General features: G+C 42.0%; 1 long non-coding RNA gene across 1 annotated transcript in view; it reads left to right on the forward strand.

The window, feature by feature from the left end:
- Positions 1-1,221: 1,221 nt before the first annotated feature.
- LOC149744592 (uncharacterized) overlaps positions 1,222-18,994 on the forward strand; it is a 54,486-nt gene continuing 36,713 nt past the window's right edge. Inside the window, exons 1-2 of the long non-coding RNA XR_016390925.1 lie at positions 1,222-1,326; positions 7,089-12,637. This is a non-coding gene — a long non-coding RNA (uncharacterized LOC149744592). The remainder of the gene's footprint in view (positions 1,327-7,088; positions 12,638-18,994) is intronic.

Consider the following 18,994-nt stretch of genomic DNA (forward strand, 5'->3'; position numbering starts at 1 on the left):
GGAGGTCCACTCCACACACATCTGGGTTCTTTCAGGCCTGGGGGTAATCAAAGCTCCTATCTTTCTAGACCTGAAGTGCTGCACCACCCTTGTGGTTTCCCTGCTCACTGCTCCATCTTTGGAAATAGTCTTTTATTTTTTTTAATTGAAGTATAGTTGATTCAGAATATTGTGTAGTTTCAGGTGTACAGCAAAGTGATTCAGTTTTGTGTGTGTGTGTGTTTGTGTGTGTATGTGTATTTTAGATTCTTTTCCATTATAGGTTATTACAGTATATTGAATATAGTTCCCTGTGCTATACCCTAAATCCCTATTGCTTATCTGCTTTATACATAGTAGTCTGTATCTGTTAATCCCATATTCCTAATTTATCCCTCTTCCCCCTCCCTTTCCCCTTTGGTAACCATAAGTTTGTTTTCTATGTCTGTGACTCTGTTTCTGTTTTGTAGATAGATTCATTTGTATTATTTTTTTAGATTCCACATATAAGTGATATCATGTAATATTTTCTTTCTCTGTCTTCACTTAGTATATTCTCTAGGCCCATTCATTTTGCTGCAAATGGCAATATTTCATTTTTTTTGTGGCTAATAGTAAATAATCATTTTATTAAACTCTCCCCAGTCGATCAGTTCGGATTTGCTGTTTCCTGCTTAGACTCTGAGTGAGGCAGCAGCTAACTGTGCTGAGAACATCCTAAGAGACATTCTTCCAAGAGCTTTATAGGAAACAATGTATTTTTTTAACATCTTTATTGGGGTATAATTGCTTTACAATGGTGTGTTAGTTTCTGCTTTATAACAAAGTGAATCAGTTATACATATACATATGTTCCCATATCTCTTCCCTCTTGCGTCTCCCTCCCTCCCACCCTCCCTATCCCACCCCTCCAGGCGGTCACAAAGCACCGAGCTGATCTCCCTGTGCTATGCGGCTGCTTCCCACTAGCTCTCTACCTTACGGGAAACAATGTATTTAATCCACCTGATGACCCTATGGAGAAACAGAGGTCTGGAGAGGTGGTCTCTAGCTCAGCGTTTCAGAACGAGGAAGTGGCTGACCCACGATTTGAACCAGCAGGAATCTGAACTGCTAAGAGTAACTAACTGGGAGCCACTGTGGGAGTTTTAAGCCAAGAAGTCAGGTTGGTGTTTCGAAAGCGCCCTCTGGTGGCTGGGAGGAGCACTGTCAGCTGAGTTAGCATCTACCCTGTCTCTGCAGAGAACTTCTATTTGGCTAATGTGTCGACAACATTCAACTAAATCCTGCACCGGAGACCCAGACAAATGGACTCTGCCTGGGTTCCAGGATGTCTTCTTGGAGGAGGTGACGTTGGAGCAGGGCTTTAAAGGACAAGTAGCAAAGGCCTGAGAGAATCCGCCTTGTTCTGGGAAGAGGGTGCAGCATTGTGTCCGGGAAAGCCCAGCAATGAGGCTGGGGAAATAGGTCAGGACTCATTTGGGAAAGTACCTTGGCTTTGGGACTTTGTCCTATAACTCACTTTGGAGCTTGCGAACCAGCAAATTTCAAAGATAAAATTAGAGGTCAGACATAGGGTGGTCAACTTTTTATTCTGCCAGTTTGGACTTAAAGAAAAAAGAGAGGGAGAGAGAGAGAGAGAGACCATTTTGTTAATTCTAAAAGCATTTATTGAGCACCTACTGTGTATTAAGGAATGTTCTGGGGCAGGGTCTGAGTTTGTTTTTCCCACTCTTGTACCCTCAGAGTCTAGAGTCATGGAAAGCCCCTAATAGAAGGAATGAGTAAAATTAAAGGCATTTGCTAGGGTAAGGTCAGTGTGGGAATAAGCTGCTGGGAATGAGGTCAAGGTGTGTGAGGCTGTAGATGAGCTTGGAGATAGAAGGGAATAAATTTGGAAGTCTTCGGTCTTTAGATTATTATCAGTTTTAAAACTAATTCATTTTATTTTTATGGTTATTTCCTGTATTCTGGGGATTTCATAAATAAAGATGAAAGAGATTTCCCTGGTGAGTCTCTTTCTTCTTAGTTGCAGCAGGGGCAACCATGCCATGGGGATTTTCCTCTTAGGGACTCCGGAACCGGGAGACACTGCATTTTGTGGGTGAAAACTCCAGCGGTAGAGTGAAAGCTGTCACCTGCTGAACACTCGTCATGACCCAGGCGCTGTCCAGAGCTCTGTCCACATATTAACTCATTTAATTGTCATGACAGTAAAATGCAAAGTCCTTACTCTCATGATCCCGTCCCTGGCCCGCTCTCACACATTATCTCCTGCCACTCATATAACCTCCTGCCTCCTGCTTCCTGCCTTTTTCACTCCAGCCTGCTTCCCATTCTTCCTACACACCAAGCTCATGTCCAGCCCCAGCCCTTTGCACCGGCTATCCCCTCTGCTGGGAAAGCTCTCTCTCCATCTTTGGACGGCTTCCTCTCCTTCATTCTCATGTCGGCTGGAGCGTGACCACCTTATGAGAAACAGCATTTCTTCTTCCACACCCCCAGCCCTCCAGCCCTCTACTCTGCTTTACCCCTCTTCGTAGCAGTTCTCTCTTCTGACATCCTATTGTACATGTATCTGTTTTTTATGCAACTGCCCCACATGAATGTCAGCTCCATGAGGGCGGGAACTTTGTCTCACCGACCTTTCCTCCTCACCCAGAGCAGTAGGAGCTCAATAAACATCAGGACCCTGAGTGATGGAAACAATCTGTCGAGGTAAAACAATCTGTCCCATTTTACAGATGAGGAATCAAAGGCACAGGGAGGTTAAGTCACTCAGTTGACAAACGGCAGAGATGGGATTCAGATCCAAGCAGCCCAGCTTAAAGATTGGACCAGGGGCCTGCAGGTTTCCCATATCATTTAGCTTTTGCTATAATAATGCTGTGTAACAAACCACCCCGACTCTCAGTAGCATTTATTTAGCTCACGAAGTTTGCGGTGGGCAGTTTTAGGCTGGGCTTGGCTGGATGGTTTTCCTGGGCTCAGCTGTGCTTACCCACATGTCCGGGGATCTGGTGTTGGCTGATCTAGCCTGGTCTTGGCTGGGGTGGCTGGGAGAGTTGGTTTTGCTCCACATGTCTGTCCTTTCCAAGAGGCTAGCCCAGGCTTGTTCTCATGGAAGCAAAAGTACAGGTAAAAATGTACCAGGCCCCTCAATTAAGTCGTAGGCTGGAGATTGGCACTCTGTCATTTCCAACTCATTCTGCTGGTGAAAGCAAGTCACACAGCCAACCCAGAGTCATATAACTACAAAGTTACATGGTGAAGAGCATGGATACAGGAAGGGGTGAGGAACTGGGGCCAAAAGTACAATCTACCATAGTTCCCATCAGCTGAAAGATCTTGGGCTCTGCTCCCCAGCAGGAGAGGTCAGAGGCCATTTAACAGAGGATCCGAGGGAGCTCCCTTTTCATGCTTCTTTGAAGGAAACACTCAGGGTCAGGGTGGACAGGGTTTGTGTGGGGGGAAGGGAACAAAGTAGTAGAGAGTGGATGGGGGAAGAAGCTATTGTGTCTGCATTTCTTGTTTGGGTGTGGCTGTCTAGAGGAAGCTGGCTGGAAGCTTGGAAGGCATCCACGTTATCTGGTTGAGGAGTGAGTGCTTTATTTGATCATAGTCATGGCATTATCTGATTTGAGGTTTTTCATCTAAATAGATTAATTTAGATCTATTTATCTATCAATCAATCATACATTGGCTATGTTTTTCTGAATTTTTGTCTTTGGCTCAGTGAAGCCTTGGTTTGTAAATAATGGTGCAGATGGGGGTTTCATGCATCCTAAGATCTTTTGAGTCATTTCAAAATCTTTCCTCCTAGTTCTTGTGTAAGCTTTGGGCTTTGCAAACCCACCTTCCATGCTGCATGCCGTGCAAAAGCCACTTAATCATCACAACAGCTCTATATAGCCAGACTATGATTATTTCCATTTGACAAGCCAGGAAGATTTAGTGGTTTCCACAAGCCAGTTTCCCAGAACTTCTACTGCTTGTAAAAATGATTGGACCCAGATGATTCTAGAACTTCCCTGGATACAAAAAGCGAGGCTGGCTACGCTGTCACCAGCATATTAGAGACAGCTGTCCTGGTACAGGGGCATGAGGCAGGGATTCAGACATACTCCTGTTGCAGGAGGGGGGACCCCTTCCAGGGCTCTTGGCTAGCACTCGGAAATGAACTGTCCAAGGAGACACATGTGCTGACAAAGCAAGAGACTTTACTGGGAAGGGGCGCCCGGGTGGAGAGCAGCAGGGTAAGGGAACCCAGGAGAGCTGCTCTGCCACGTGGCTTATAGTCCCGTGTTTTATGGTGATGGGATTAGTCTCCGGGTTCTCTCTGGCCAATCACTCTGACTATAAGTCCTTCCTGGTGGAGCTCGCATCACTCAACCAAGATGGATTCAAGCGAGGACTCCGGGAGGCTGGTAGGACATATGGACTGGAGTCTCCTCTCTCCTTTTGGCCTGTCCTGAATTCTTCCGGTTGGTGGTAGTGAGTTAGTTCCGCATTCCTTACCAGGACCTCCTGTTTAAGAAACTCATGCAAATGGTTACTGTGGTGCCTGGCCAGGATGAGCAGTTTCAGTCAGTGGTTCCCGTAACACTCCCATCTCTCCAGCACCACAGGATGTAGAATGGCGGGACTGGTCTCTCTGCAGCTGTCATTCTTACAGTAACTGTGGGTGTGTGTTTTTCCTGGTTCCTGGTCTGGAGTAACCTTCATATCCTCAGGGCTCATAGGCTTTGAGAAGCTCAAGTCCGTAATAACAGTGATCCTTTTACAGCTCACCTGGCAAACCCAAACTCAGTCTTCCACATTTGGTCCCTCATGGTGCATTTGGAGTGTTAATTAATTTCCCTGTGTTTTACCAATCAGAACTCAATTTTTTTTTCTTTTTTAAAATGTATTTATTTTTGGCTGCGATGGGTCTATGTTGCTGCCCTCAGGCTTTCTCTAGTTGTGGCAAGTGGGGTCTACTCTTTGTTGCAGTGCGCAGGCATCTCACTGCGGTGGCTTCTCTTGTTGTGGAGCACAGGCTCTAGGCTGCAGGCTTCAGTAGTTGTGGCACGCGGGCTCAGTAGTTGTGGCTCGCAGGCTCTAGAGCACAGGCTCAGTAGTTGTGGCGCATGAGCTTAGTTGCTCTGCGGCACGTGGGATCTTCCTGGACCAGGGCTCGAACCTGTGTCTCCTGCATTGGCAGGCGGATTCTTAACCACTGTGCCACCAGGGAAGCCCAGAACTCAGATTTTTTGGTTCTTGATCTCAGAGCACTGAGAGACACAGGTATGTCCCAGCCACTCAGAGATACTATTCAGGCCCAGAGCAAAGAACCTGGTCTAAGTGTTGGGCCTTTGCAACGCTGAAGATGCTCCCAGCTCTCCCCACTCTTATCACTGCATCCCTAAGGGCTTCTTCAGCACTGACCATCGCACCAGGAACAAATGTCCTATTACCCAGCGTGGAGCTGGAAGTACTTTATCAGCCCCACACTCTGTCACCCTCAGCCTGTGCCCATCAACCTCCTGGGAAGGCTGCCCATTTGTTGGGACAGCCCAATGATTAGAAGGTGCTTCCAGACAGGGCCTTGAGGCAGCTGGCCTCTTGCAGCTTGAGTCCTGAGGGTCCCACATTTCCCAGCTGCCTAGGGGCAAGTTTGGCACCCCCAGGCTATACCCTACTCCTGGGTTTCTATGTCTCTCACAGTGGAGCCAGACTGCTGGGGTTCAAATTCTCGCTCTGCACTAGTAAGCATGCTTTAGCATCTTACTTAGACTTTCCTGTGCCTCAGTTTCCTCATCTGTAAAATGGGGCTAGTAAAAGCACTGACCTCACAGTGTTGTGAGGAAGAGGTGAGTGGACCCATGTAAAGTGCTTCAAACCCTGCTGTGGTCGGAAGCCCTCCATGAATACTGACTGTTGATACTTTAACTATTCATAATGCATCATACTCTACCAGGCACATTGATACTCACTCCTTCCCACTGTGAAGGGGAAAGATTCAGGGCCCAAGGTGGCTGGGTGTGAAATGCTGAGTCTTTATTTATCCATTCTACCGTTTACAGGCATTTGGATTGCTTCCACGTTTTGGCAACTACAAATATTGCTGCTAGGAACATTCTTGTAGAGGTCCTTTGGTGGACATACCTATGCACTCCTGTTGAGTACCTAGGCTGGGCCGGAAGTGCAGGGTTAAAGGGTATGCATATGTTTAGCTAAATACTAAGAAACAATTTTCCATGGTACTTGGATATACTTACTGAATTTTGAGAATTCAATATTTGAACCATGAGATTGTATTTCCTGTTTGAATAAAGAAAATTCAGACGTACAACTTGCACACAGCACCAAGTTGCCCAGACATTGCTTGAATTGAGTGTATCAGTTTCCAATTGCTGCTTGTAACAAATGACCACAAACTTAGTGGCATAAAATAACACAGGCTTACTTACAGTTCTGGAGGTCAGAAATCTTAAATAGGTCTTACTGGGCTAAAATCAAAGGCCGTCTTCCTTAAAGAGGCTCTAGAAGAGAATCCACTCCTTGCCTTTTCCAGTTTCCAGAGGCTGCCTGTCTTCCTTGGCTCCTGGCCACGTCACTCTGATTTCTGCTTCTGTTGTCACATCTCCTTCTCTGACTCTGATCCTCCTGCCTCCCTCTTATAAGGACCTACATAGTCACACTGGACCTTTCCTGATAATCCAGGATAATCTTTCCATCTCAAGATCCTTAATTTAATCACACCTGCAAAATCCCTTTTGCTATGTAGGGTCACATAGTCACAGGTCCCAGGGATTAGGACGTGACATTTTAGGGAGGGCATTATTCTGTCTCCCACACAGAGGCACACAAGTTTGGTACCTACAGAAAGATTCGTGAAACCCTCTGGGCCACAGATTTGGACCAGCACTGGCTGTGGTGGCTATGAGTGGGCCATCAGGTTCTGGAAAAGAACATAGAAACCAGAATGGCATCTCCAGTTTAGCCAAGCTCCCCATCCCCAGTTGGTTTCTGAAGAAGTGGGATGCCAGGTCTTCCCTTATTGGTTACTGAGATTTCATCTCTTAATATTATTCAGTTAATGACTTTGAGCTCTTCTTTTTTGCCAGGTAATGTTCTAAGAGCTTCGTGAAGACTAACTCATTTCACACGAACAGAAACAACCACACCACAAGGTATGTAGTACTATTATTTCCACTGTATAAATGAGGATACTGGGGCACAGAGAAGTTAAGGAACATTCCCAAAGTCACACAGCTAGGAAATGACAGAGCTGGGATTCAAAACCTAGCTTTGAAAGGGCTACAGTCCTCTGTAGTGAGGCCGGCATCATTATACAGCATTCCCACCCTAGGCCCATGCTCTCCTTTCCTGGAGCACACAACCCTCCACCACCAGTGATACTTCTAAGTGGGCAATGTCATCTTCAGCTGGTTTTCCCTCCCAGAGACTTGGTCAGAGAGGCTTGGGGGAGGAGAGAGAGCCACCTTGTGGTGAGAGTGGGAATCTAAGAACCTGGGCCCAGTTCTCCATGTGTGTACTCCACCTGACCAGTCCTGCATTCTGGCATTGCGTGTCTTGAAAGTACCAACATACCAGTCATTTATTCTATTCTATTTATTTAAAATTTTAAAAATTTAAACTTTTTATTGCAGTATAACTTAGAATACAAAGTGTGAAGCTTGATGCATTTATATTTGTATACATATGTGTTCATTCATGTCACTGCCACCTAGGTCCAGATATAGAACATTCTAATCATTCCAGAAGGTTCCCTTGTGCCCTCTTCCAGTCAGTACCACCCAGGGGTGACCACTTTCTGATTTCTCTCACCATGAGTTGATACTTACATAAAAGGAATCATTCAATTATGTACTCTTTTGTCTTCTTTCACTCAACATTGTGTTGTGAGATTCAGCCATGTTGTTGCATGTAGCAGTATTGTTATTTTTTTAATTGCTGTGAAGGGAATTCCCTGGTGGTGGTTAGGACTCGGCGCTTTCAGTGCTGTGGCCCGGGTTCGATCCCTGGTCGGGGGAACTAAGATCCCGTGAGTGGCACGGTACAGCCAAAAAAAAAATATTGCTGTGAAGCATTTCATCTTATGAACATACCACACTTATTTACCCAAGTCTATTGTTGATGGACATGTGGGTTTTTTCCAGTTTTTAGCTATTATGAATAGAGCATCCTTGTCTATGGCGATATGCACTCATTTTTCTTGGGTATATACCCAGATGTGGAATTAACGAGGTCATCGGGCAAACGTACGTTAGTCTGAGTAGGTACTGCCAAACATTTTTTTTCAAAGTGGGTACTGGTATTTTTCAACTCCACCATATAATTTTTTTTTTTTTTTTTTGCTGAGCCATGCGGCATGCAGGATCTTAGTTTCCTGGACCAGGGATAGAACCAGTGCCCCCTGCAGTGGAAGTGCTGAGTCTTAACCCCTGGACCGCCAGGGAAGTCTCCTATTATTTCTGTCTTTTAAAATGAGTCAGGAATCTGAGTCATTTGTCTTGAGACATGCTGAGAAAATCAAAACACTGCATTAAAAGTTTGTCTTGAACAAAGTTTGCTCATTTCTGACTAGTTCCTTCCCTTGTTTGGAAAGCTGCCAAGGTAATTTATTGTTGTTTTAGTTTGCATTTCCTGGGTTCCCAGGGAGGGAAATTGAGCATATTTTCCAATCTGCTAGCACACTAGATCATTTATGGGTAATGCCATTGTCTGAAGACCTGGGTCCACCACTGAGGGGCACCACCCCAGAGGCACCCTTCACAGTGTTCTGCTCCACGGTGCATCATTTACATGCACCGCTGTAGACTGCAGTGCTAATTAAGGCCCTGCCTCTCTTCTGCTAGGATAATTTTTTAAAAATTCAAACTTGCTTTCCCAAGTATCCCATCTGGATTTAGCACCTAAATTTGAACACTGGAGGAATAGTGAAGTGGCCGAGGACACCGTAGGGAAGACAATAGTGACCAAAGTCATTGGATAAATATTTACTGGGTACCTATTCTGTTCCAGGCACTGTTCCAGTCACTCAGGCTACCTCAGGGACAGAATAGACAAAAATCCCTGCTCATGTGGGACTTGTTTTCTAAGGAGGGAGACACTAAATACTGTAAAGTTTGACATATGATGGCGATGAGTGCAAAGGAGAGAAAACAGGTGGGGAAGAGGGAGTGCCTGGGTTGGGGAAGATGGTTGCAGTTTTATATAGGGTGGTCAGCGAAGGTCTCCTTGAGAAGGGGACATTTGTGTGAAGACCTGAAGAAGGCACCAGAAGGAACAGCAAGTGCAAAGGTCCTGAGGTAGGAGTGTGCCTGGTGCCTTAGCAGAACAGGAAGGAGGTCAGTGTGGCTGGCATAGAGGGGGTAGAGGGGCCCAAGGCATGTGTCTTAGGGGAAGGGGTCAGAGAGAAAGGGGTTGGTATAGAGAGTGTAGGACCTTGTAGGCCGTTGTAAGAACTTTGACCTGACCTTGACTCTTAGCCTTTTTTTTTTTTTTTGGCCTCACTGCGCAGCTTGGGGGATCTTAGTTCCCCGACCAGGGATAGAACCTGGGCTTCAGCAGTGAAAGCGCCAAGTCCTCACCCCTGCACCGCCAGGGAATCTCTAGACTTATTGTTAAAAAGGATCTCTCTGGCTGCTGTGTTGAGAATAGAAGGGGATTGGGGAAGAGCAAAGGTTGAAACATAGAGACCATTGCAATAACCAAGGTGGGAAAATGTGGTGGCTTGGACCAGGGAAGTAGCAGTGGAGGTCATGAGAAATGGTCAGATTCTAGAGGAAATTTGAAGGTTCGATATGCTAATAGGGTAGGAGAGGAAGATCAAGCATAGCTCCAATGATGTGGTTTGAGTAGCACACTTAAAAAAACTCTTGGGGGGCTTCCCTGGTGGCGCCGTGGTTGGGAGTCCGTCTGCCGATGCAGGGGACGCGGGTTCGTGCCCCGGTCCGGTAGGATCCCGCGTGCCGTGGAGCGGCTGGGCCCGTGAGCCATGGCCGCTGAGCCTGCGCGTCCAGAGCCTGTGCTCCGCAACGGGAGAGGCCACAGCAGTGAGAGGCCCGCGTACCGCAGAAAAACCCAGAAAAACTCTTGGGGACTAACCTGGTGGCACAGGGAACAATCCACCTGGTTGAGAATCCGCTAGCCGATGCGGGGGACATGTGTTCGAGCCCTGGCCCAAGAAGATCCCACATGCCGCGGAGCAACTAAGCCTGTGCGCCACAACTACTGAGCCCGCGCACCTAGAGCCCGTGCTCCGCAGCAAGAGAAGCCACTGCCATGAGAAACTCGCGCACCAGGACGAAGAGCAGCCCCCGCTCACCGCAACTAGAGAAAGCCTGTGCGCAGCAACAAAGACCTAACGCAGCCAAAAATAAATAAATGAAATAAATAAATTTATTAAAAAAAAAAAAAGTAACTCTCAACTTAAAAAAAAACTTATTTTGGACGATTTCAAACATATACATAAGTAGACAAAAATAGTATAGGAAACCCTATGTAGCTACCAATGAGCTTCAACAATTTTCAACTTATGGTCGATGTTATTCTTCTATGCCCCCACCTCTCTCCATCCCATATTACATTGAAGCAAATCTCAGACTTTGTTTCATGAAATTTGTAAATCCTTCAGTATATTTCTTCAAAAATATGTACCCCCTTTTTTGTTTTTTTAAATTGAAGTATAGTTGATTTACAATGTGTTAATTTCTGCTGTACAGCAAAGTGCTTCAGTTATACATATGTATATGTATATATATATATGCACGTTATTTTTTATATTCTTTTACATTGTGGTCTATCACAGGATATTGAATATAGTTCCCTGTGCTATGCAGTAGGACCTTGTTGTTTATCCATCCTGTATATAATAGTTTGCATCTGCTAATCCCAAACTCCCTCCCCCTTAGCAGCTACACGTCTGTTCTCTGTGTCTGTGAGTCTGTTTCTGTTTCATAGATAGGTTCATTTGTGTCATATTTTAGATTCCACATATAAGTGATATCATATGGTATTTGTATTTCTCTTTCTGACTTACTTCACTTAGTATGATAATCTCTAGGTCCATCTATGTTGCTGTAAATGACATTATTTCATTCTTTTTTATGGCTGATATTCCATGGTGTATATATACACCACATCTTCTTTATCCATTCATCTGTCAATGGACAGTTAGGTTTCTTCCATGTCTTGGCTATTGTAAATAGTGCTGCTATGAATTTTGGGGTGCATGTATCTTTATGAATTACAGTTTTGTCCAGATATGTTAAGCCCCCCCCTTTTAAATAAACATGCCAGAAAAATATTATTATACCTGTTAACAGTTGGCTCTCACAAAGACCACAGAATGTCAGTAGTGCCACAAAGGGGAAAATTAAGTAAGGCTACTTGAGATGGGTTTTTCAAAGCAAGGAACTGGATAAGATTAAGCAACGATTATGGCACAATAATGCAGGGTTGGTGAACACAGTCTTCAAACAAGCCTTGATAAGCAAACTGTAGTGTAATAAGTGAGCAATCTGTAATCCTGAAAGGGGAGCTGTTTGCCCAGGTGAATAAACTGTTTGCTTAGATAAATTGGTTCGCATGCATTTCCGGGGGTAAATAATGAATTATTTATTCTTTTTCAGACTTATCCTTCTAGGCAAGACTTTCTTGGAACAAACCATTAAGTCATGTTGAAATGCATAGTTTCCGTTCTCATGTCTAATAGAATTTAAAATACCTCGTATGGTTAAATAGCCAATCAATGAATAGATTTCCTTACCTGTCTCATAAAAATATCTTTTCTTGTTTTTTCAAGTCAGGATCCAAGTGAGGTTTACACATTGCACTTGATTTTGTGTGTTTAAGTCTCTTTGAAGCTGTAGCTTCCTTCCTGTCTCTTTTTATTCCACTAAAATTAACTTTTGACAAAGCTAGGTCACTGTCTTTCAGAGTTCCTGCAGTCTGGATTTCACTGATCGTATCCCTGTGGTGTCATTTAACATGCTCCTTTGCCCCACAAATTCCCTTTTACTTTGTAGTTAGAACTACCGATCTAAGCTGTTCAGCCTAAATAACTATGGCAAACAGTGGGAAGATGGGAGAGTAAGAAGCACTAGGAATCTGTCTCCCCACCTGGACAACAGTTGCACTGGCAGTGTCTGTCTGATATAACTGTTTTGGAACTCTGGAGTCTGTTGAAGGCTTAACAACTTCCAGAGGAAAGCTTGATGGTAAATTGCGGTTCATTTCAGTCAATCTCATCTCTCAGCACAGTAGCAGCTACCCATCCAACACCCCCAGCCGTGTGACAGGCTGCTATGTTGTGTTCCAGGAGCAATTTGCATGCAGCTTGTGGGAGCTAGAGGGCAGCAAGGACCCTGTCCTCCAAATGTCAGGGATCTGTGCTCTGATCACTGATTGCCGCTTTTTTTTTTTTTTTTCTTTTTCGGCACGCGGGCCTCTCACTGTTACGGCCTCTCCCGTTGCGGAGCACAGGCTCCGGACGCGCAGGCTCAGCGGCCATGGCTCGCGGGCCCAGCAGCTCCGCAGCATGTGGGATCTTCCCGGACCTGAGCACGAACCCGTGTCCCCTGCCGGACTCTCAACCACTGCGCCACCAGGGAAGCCCTGATTGCCGCCTTTGATCGCAGACAAAGAGGTGGGCAGCTGAGGTTGTTGCACCTTCCCCCATTGTTGTGAGCCCCTCTCTCTCCAGCTGAGACTGACTTCCAGGTGACTTACCTGGCTGGTACCTTTTCTCCCCCGTTCATTTTTACTTTTTCCCCTTTTGAGAGCCAGACATTAAAAACAAGGACATTGAAAAACAACTACACATATGGGGAAAATTAGGAAGCGACAGTGCATATCCAAGAAGAGGCTCAGAAAAGACCTGAGAAGAACTTAAGTTTACACCTCAGGCTGATCCTCTGCACAGAGACAGCCTACAACAATCAAAAAAACCCCAACAACCTGAAACTTCCATGAAAACAATAAAAACAACAAACCCTGGGGGAGGGGAAGAATCTGATGTCCAGAATTACCACTTCCTTAGATTCAAATGTCCAGTGTTCAACCAAAAAAAAAATCACAAGGCATACAAAGAAACAGGAAAGTATGGCCATTCAAAGGAAAAAAAAAATTAACAGAAACTGTCCTTGAAAAAGACCTAATGGCAGATATATTAGACAAAGACTTTAGAACAACTGTCTTAAAATTCTCAAAGAACTAAAGGAAGATATGGAGAAAGTCAAGAAGACAATGTGTGAACAAAATGAAAATATCAATAAAGGGATAGAAAACCTAAAAAGAAACCAAAAAGAAATTCTGGAGCTGAAAGGTACAATAACTGAAGTGAAAAATTCAGTTGAGGGATTCAAAGGCAGACTTGATCAGGCAAAAGAAAGAATTAGTGGGCTTGAATATAAATAATGGAAATTATCAAGTATGAGATAACAGAAAAAAAGATTGAAGAAAAGTGAGCACAACCTAAGGGTCCTGTGGGATACCATCAAGTAAACCAACACACGAATCATGGGTGTCCTAGAAAATGGAGAGAGAGAGAGAGAGAGCACAGTGAGAGAATATTTGAAGAAATAATGGTTGAAAAATCCCCAAATTTCATGAAAAACATGAATATAAATATCCAGAAAGTTCCACAAACTCCAGGTAACATGAACTCAGAAGGAGCTGCCCTGAGACACATTATAATCAAACTTTCAAAAGACAAAGAGAGAATCTTGAAAGCAGCAAGAGAGAAGCAAATCATCACATACAAAGGATGCTCAATAAGATATCCAGAAAATTACTCATCAGAAACTTTGGAGGCCAGAAGACAGAGGGTCAAAGGGCTGAAAGGAAAAAGACCTGTCAACTAAGAATTCTATACCCAGCAAAATTGTCGTTCAAAAGTGAGGGAGAAGTTAAGACATTCCCACATAAATGAAAGCTGAGGGAGTTCCTGACCACTAGACCTGCCTTGCAAGAAATGCTCAAGTGAGTCCTGCAGAGTAGAATTAAGACACTAGATAGTAACTTGAAGCTGTATGGAGAAATAAAGATCTCAATAAAGGTAAATACATGGGCAATTATAAAAGCTAGTATTGTAACAATGGTTTGTAACTGTGCTTTTTGTTTTCTACATGATTTAAGGGACTAATACAATTAAAGAGAAAAAACCCAATTATTAGTAAAAGCTAGTATAACTGTAACTTTGGTTTGTAACTCTAAGTCTTGTTTTCTACCTTATTGAAGAGTCTAATCCATTACAAATAATTATTCATTTATTTAGGGGGCACACAATATTTAAAGATGTAATATTGTGACATTAATAACCTAAAGGGGGTGGGGATGGAGCTGTAAATGAACAGAGTTTTGTGTGTTATTGAAGATAAGGTGGTATAAATGCAAATTAGAGTGTTATAACTTTAGGGAGTTAAATGTAATCCCATGGTAACCACAAAGAAAACAGCTATGGAATATACACAAAAGGAAATGTGAAAGGAATTTAAACATTTTACTACAAAAAATCAACTAAACACAAAAGAGGACAGTAATGCAGGAAATGAGGGACAAAAAAGCTAAAGAGCATACAGAAAACAAATAGCACAATGACGGAAGCATGTCCCTCCTTATCAGTAATTACTTTAATTGTAAATGATTAAACTCTCCAATCAAAAGATAGAGATTGGTAGAATGGGCAAAAATATATGATCCAACTGTATGCTGTCTACAAGACACTCACTTGAGATCCAAAGACACAAACAGGTTGACAGTGAAAGGATGGAAAAAGATATTTCATGCAAACAGTAAACAAAAGGGAGTGGGGGTGGCTATATGGTATCAGACAAAATAGACTTTAAATCAAAAGTTTATAAGAGACAAAGAAGGACATTATATGTTAATAAACGGTTTACTACAGCAAGAAGATATAAAATTATAACATATGCACACCTAATGACCAACTATCAAAATATATAAAGCAAAAACTGAAGTTGAAAGGAGAGATAGTAATAGTTGGAGATTTCAATACTCCATTCATGCTAATGGATAGAACAACTAGACAGTGGTTAAGTAAGGAAATAGAGGACTTAACACAAAAAAAACAACTAACTCTAACAGACGTATACAGAGCGCTCTACCCAACAACAATAGAATACACATTATTCTCAAGTGTACATGGGACATTTTCCAGGATAGACCATAAGTTAGGTGGCAAATGAAGTCTCAACAGATTTAAAATAAAGATACGTACAACGTATTTATCTTATCTGACCATAATGGGATGAAGTTAGAAATTAATCACAAAAGGAAAACTGGAAAATTCACCAAGTTGTGGAAATTAAACAACACTTTTAAACAAGCAATAAATCAAAGAAGAAATCATGGGGAAAATTAGAAATAGTGGAAGCAATGCTAAGGGGGAAATTTATAGCTATAAATGCTTACATTAAAAAATAAGAAAGATACTAAATCAACAATCGAACTTTACAACTTAAGGAACTAGAAAAAGAAGAGCAGACAAGCCCAAAGCTAACAGAAGGAAGGAAATAATAAATATTAGAGCAGAGATAAACAAAATAGAGAATAGAAAACAATAGAGAAGACCAATGAAACCAAAAGTTGGTTCTTCTAAAAGGTCAACAAAATTAACAAACCTTTACCTAGATGGACTACGAAAAAAGAGACTTAATTTATTAAAATCAGAAATGAAACTGCGGGTATTACTACCGATTCGACAGAAAGGATTATAAGAGAGTATTGTGAACAATTGTACTCTAACTAATTGGGTAACCTAGATGAAACGGACAAATTCCTATAAACACAAAACCTACCAAGACTAAATCATAAAGAAATAGAAAATTTGAAAAGACCTGTAACTAGTAAAGAGATTGAATCAGCAATAAGAAAAATCTCTCAACAAAGAAAACCCTTGACCTGATGGCTTCACCGGTCAATTCTACCAAACATTTAAAAAAGAACTAATACCAATTCTTCTCAAACTTTTCCCAAAAAAAATGAAGAGGAGGGAACACTTTCTAACACATTCTGTGAGACCAGCATTAATCAGATACCAAAGCCAGACAAAGATACTATAAGAAAAGAAGACTACAGGCCAATATCCTTATGAACATTGATTCAAAAATCCTCAAGAAAATGCTAGCAACATAATTTATCAGCATATTAAAAGGACTATAAACCAAGGCCAAGTATGAGATTTATTCCTAGAATGTAAGGATGGTTCACCAAATGAAAGTCGATCAATGTAATATACCACATCAACAGAATGAAAGAAAAAATAAACACACATGATCATCTTAATGCAGGAAAAGCATTTGACAAAATTCAACATCCTTTCATGATAAAACACTCAACAAACTAGGAATAGAAGGAAACTACCTCAACATAATTAAAGTCATATATGAAAAATCCACAGTGCCATAGTCAATGGTGAAAGACTGAAAGCATTTCCTGTAAGATCAGGAACAAGGCAAGAATGTCTGTTTTCACTGCTTCTATTCAATATGGTACTAGGGAAGTTCTAGCAGACCAGTTAGGCAAGAAAAAGAAATGAAAGACATCCAAATTGGAAAGGAAGAAGTAAAATTATCTCTATTTGCATATATGATCTTGTATGTAGAACACCCTAAAGATTACACACAAAAAAAAACCTTTCAAAAAAAAAAAAAAAAAAACCTTTCAGAGCTAACAAATGAATTCAGCAAAGTAGCAGGATACAAATTCAACACACAAAAATCAGTTTCATTTCTATACGTGAACAGTGAACAATCTGAAAAGGAAATTACAAGAACAGTTCTATTTATAATAGCATCAAAAAGAATAAAATACTTAGGAATTAACCAAGAAAGTGAAGGATTTGTACAATGAAAATAACAGAACATCGCTGAAAGAAATTAAAGAATGCTCTTGGCATTCCTTGGCTTATAGCTGCACCACTCCAGTCTCTGCCTCCATCTTCACATGGCTTTCTTCTGTGTGTGTGTGTGTGTGTGTGTGTGTGTGTGTGTGTGTCCTCTCCTCCCCTTATAAAGATACTAGTCATTGGATTTAGGGCCTACTGTAATATTCAATATGACCTTACTTAACTGATTATGTCTGCAAAGAACTTATTTCCAAATAAGGTCACATTTTGAGGTTCTGAGTAGACAAGAATTTTGGGGGGACACTATTCAACCCCACACAGCTACCTTGAGCAACTACTAATATCAAACTCATTTATGAATCCCTCCAGAATCACAACTTGGACTATTTGAAAGAGAGAGAGAGAGAATGCTTTTCACTGCCGGGAAATATTTCATTATGCAATAACTTTCGGTGTTCTTTCATCTGAGAGGAAAATTCCTCTTTTCTCTTACCTAAGTGCTTCTGTCACTCAACTCCTTCCCATCCTCCAAAGCTTGACAGAGTGTTTATCTCTGGCTTTGATAATGGTGCAACTCACAGGACTTTATGATATTTGTTTCAAGAACATAGGACAAGGGCTGTGGAGAAGTATTTCTCTGAGGCCTGACTGGTGTTAGACACAAGAGCTGACGCTTAGGGCTTTGGATTGTCCTGAACCATTGCTGAGTGCCAGATCTGTGTGTGTGTGTGTGTGTGACACTCTAAAATGTGCCCTCTTGCCTAAGTCTTGCCCAAGAAAATTGTGAATGCTATTCTAAATTTAAAAAGCTAAAGAGGCATAGCAACCAAATGCAGTGCATGGACCTAGATTGCCTTTTAGTTAAAACACAAATAAGCTCCAGAAGACATTCTTGGAACATTTGGGAATGTTCAGACAAAGATATATATTCAATGATATTATGAAACTATTGTTAACTTTTTGTTATTTTTTAATATGATGATTATGATAATTGTGCCCTCTCTTGCCATTTTATTTTTATAATGCTTATTGAAAGTGGTTTCTGCTACCAGGGATGGAAAACTTATTGCAAGTAACAGCCGTAGTGTTTTTAAAGTAATGAAAGTGAGATGTACATTTTAATGAAACACGTGTAGAGATTTGGGTTTCCAGAGACTTAATTTTCTTATATGTCATAATGGTATTGTGTCTCTATAGAAGATTGTCCTTATTCTTGGAAGATGCATGTTGAAATGTGTAGGGGTGAAAAGTCATGATGTCTAAATTTACTTTCAAGGATTCAACAACAGTACAAGTGGCAGGGTGGGGAGGAAGAGAGAGCAAGCAAATATGGCAAAAAGTTAATAATTGTTTGACCTGGGTGGAGAGTATATGGGTATGTGTTGTTCTATTCATTAAACTTTTCTATGTGTATGGAATTTTTTTTTTGGCACGCAGCTTGTGGGATCTTAGTTCCCCAATCAGGGATTGAACTCGGGCTGTGAACCTAAAACTGCTCTGAAAAAAATAGTCTGTTAAAATTTTTAAGGGGAAAAGTAGCAAAAGATTTAGAATTTTTGAGGACTTGAGTTCTCAGAGAGTGAATAGAGTTTTGATTGGAATGACCAATCATCGTTTATGAGATGAGCACATGTGGGCACCATACACCTCCTGATTTTATGTAGTGGGCAATGATGCCTGCCCTCCCAGGCCTGAGATGGGGGTTGAGGTGGGAAACATCCCTCACACATTAATAATAGAGAAGAAACACCTTGAGAATGTAAAGGTTTGTGCTTTTAAAATTTGTTAAAATGTGTTGTACATTGTTACTGAACTTGGAATTGGGTCTGCTCACCCGATGCACAGCAAAGCCAATGTACTGACACCAGGTTGTGGTGAAGGAAAGTACAGTGTTTATTTGCAGGGCACCAAGCAAGGAGAATGGGCAGCTAGTGCTCAAAAGACCTGAACTCCCTGATGGCTTTCAGGCAAGGTTTGATTTGTTGTTGTTTTTTTTTATTTTTAATTTTTTTATTTTATTGAAGTATAGTTGATTTGCAATGTTATGTTAATTTCTTCTGTACAGCAAAGTGACTCAGTTATACATACATACATACATATAATATTATATATTCTTTTCCATTATGGTTTGTCACA

The sequence above is a fragment of the Delphinapterus leucas genome, chromosome 20, assembly GCF_059928025.1.
Source record: "Delphinapterus leucas isolate spDelLeu-1000000601 "Yukka" chromosome 20, BTC_Dleu_Yukka2, whole genome shotgun sequence".
In the NCBI taxonomy this organism is placed as follows: domain Eukaryota; kingdom Metazoa; phylum Chordata; class Mammalia; order Artiodactyla; family Monodontidae; genus Delphinapterus; species Delphinapterus leucas.